The sequence below is a fragment of the Salvelinus alpinus genome, chromosome 14 (assembly GCF_045679555.1).
Source record: "Salvelinus alpinus chromosome 14, SLU_Salpinus.1, whole genome shotgun sequence".
NCBI lineage: Eukaryota > Metazoa > Chordata > Actinopteri > Salmoniformes > Salmonidae > Salvelinus > Salvelinus alpinus.
In genome coordinates this window covers 33,052,795-33,055,248 of record NC_092099.1, presented here as the reverse complement: position 1 = coordinate 33,055,248, position 2,454 = coordinate 33,052,795, and the positions used below count along the sequence as shown (strand labels likewise).

Genomic DNA, 2,454 nt, shown 5'->3' with positions numbered 1-2,454 from the left:
TAATGAGAAAGGGCTTTGAGTCTCTATCATGAGAAAGGGCTTTGAGTCTCCATCATGATGCCACAGTGTCAGAGTCTGTATCCTTGTGCTGTAACTCCCATTGATTGTGAATTAGTTGAAGTCCAAACGCTTCAAGCTGCAAACAAATAACCCTGCTCTGCATTCTTAATTTTGCTACAGGCGAGGCTGTTCTAACTGCAAATACTTGTTCACTGTGGACACACACACACACACACACACACACACACACACACACACACACACACACACACACACACACACACACACACACACACACACACACACACACACACACACACACACACACACACACACACACACACACACACACACACACACACACACACACACACACACACACACACACACATACACACTAGTAGGTTAGGAGCTGAGCTATACTAAGAGCTGGTTATAAAGAGCAGTGAAAGGGCATAGTGAGAGACTCATCTTCGGTCTGGTGTTTCATGGCAGCGTCAAAATTATGTGTGACTGTGCGTTTGTGTGTATTTTTTCAAGGTATATGTGTGTGGGAGTCGTCTGCTGTAATGATCTAATATTGTGTAACCCAGCTGCTCTATTAAGTTCTGGGTCCATACGTGTTAAGGGAATGGATCCAGAAATGCTAGAACGAGGAGCGGACCCAGAACGAGGAGCTCCACACTCTCTCTTTGCAAGTTACGGGCCGATTGCCCCTTCCCCTTCAGAAATTCGAAAGATGCTACTACTTTCAAAATCGTGATTTGTCCAAATAACCAGTGATGAAAACCAAACACCGGAACTACTGCTGCTTGTTATCCCAATCAGAATCTGTCCCAGCATTAACATACCTGATTCAGCACCCATACAAGCATACCTGAACACACAACATGTGGCTCTCTATGAGCAGGAATGAGGAACAGCAACTGACAAACAGCTGCAGAGCTCAGGTAGTGCTCAGTGATAGCTCAGGTAGTGCTCAGTGATAGCTCAGGTAGTGCTCAGTGATAGCTCAGGTAGTGCTCAGTGATAGCTCAGGTAGTGCTCAGTGATAGCTCAGGTAGTGCTCAGTGATAGCTCAGGTAGTGCTCAGTTTCAGCACCGCATACAGCAGTTTTTCTACATGGTGCCAAAGATTATAGATGTACTGACAAGATACAGTACATATCTCTCCGCCCTAACAATGGGAGTCGTTGTCCACAAAGCGGCACGGCGGGATGTCTATGCTTTCTTTGGATTGGTAAATACATCTCATTATTGTGATCCATTATTATAATCCTTACAAAAACTCTTTGCTTGCGAGGCATAACAACGAAAAAACACCACCTGCTGGAAGGAGACAGATTTTCTGCCGAGTTGAGCCTCTCTTCCTTACTGTTTGTGGCCAAATGCTTTCTTAGCTGTCTCTCTGGCGCAATCGGCAAGTGCGTTAGATTATTAGTCTGAAGGTTGGTAAAGGTTTGAACCTACCCAGGAAAAGAAAGCTTTTCTAGTCATGAAAAATCCTCATTAGAATGAAGTTATTCAGCGGGTTGATATGTGCAGGGTTCTATCGCAGCACTAACACACCTGATATACAATAGCTCTCCAGGACTAGGAGTGTTGACCCACTAAAAAAACTGCAGAGCTCGGGCTGTGTATAAAGTGAGATTTCAGCAGCATGCACAGTAGTTTGTTCTATCGCGTCTTGTCTCAGTAGTCTCTGTGGCGCAATCGGCTAGCGCGTTAGACTGTTAATCTAAAGGTTGGTGGTTCGAGCCCACCCAGGGACGGAAAGTTTTTCTTATCGCACAACCGTAGGTTTACAGACTATTTGCAGATTGTAATGAATGGAGTCATGCTTTCAGAACCACGTGACTGCACGTCCACTGCATGAGGTAGATACTGATAAACACTTTCACTTCGGAGGAGATGGAACCTGCCAGTGACCATTTTACAGTAATGAATAAAAATAAACTATGTAAGAACATAGGAATACAAAATTAATAACATAGCAATAACCTAATAGCAATAGCATTTTTGTATCTATTTTTTTCTGTGCTTCCGATTCATGGTGTTGTACATCGAAAGCAGCTTCCACATGTTTAACATAAAGGTTATCAAAAAGCATCTGGAAACCAAACAACTCAACTCATTAGAATTAAGTTATTCAACCGCTTGAGAAGAACATCGCCAGGAGATCTAATGGCGGGAAGACGCTATCATTAACAAATAGCGGTGAAGTAAAAAAATATGCTGGTGCAATGAAAATGGAAAACATATTCATGTTATTTGTATTTGTGTTTATTATGGATCCACATTAGCTGCTTCCTACTCTTCCTGAAAAATTAAGCCAGTAATCTCCCATGGTGTCATGCCAATAAGGACTATTAGATTAGGAGGAGCATGGCAGTGCTATTTCCCACGTGAGAATATAGTGGGACACATGTGTTACTGTCTATGTGACTATATTTG

At 43.0% G+C, this 2,454-nt stretch overlaps 1 non-coding gene across 1 annotated transcript; it reads left to right on the top strand.

Moving 5' to 3' along the window:
- The first annotated feature begins 1,698 nt into the window (after positions 1-1,698).
- On the top strand, positions 1,699-1,772 carry trnan-guu (transfer RNA asparagine (anticodon GUU)). Its single transcript has one exon. It is a non-coding gene; the product is annotated as a tRNA-Asn (tRNA).
- Positions 1,773-2,454: the final 682 nt, after the last annotated feature.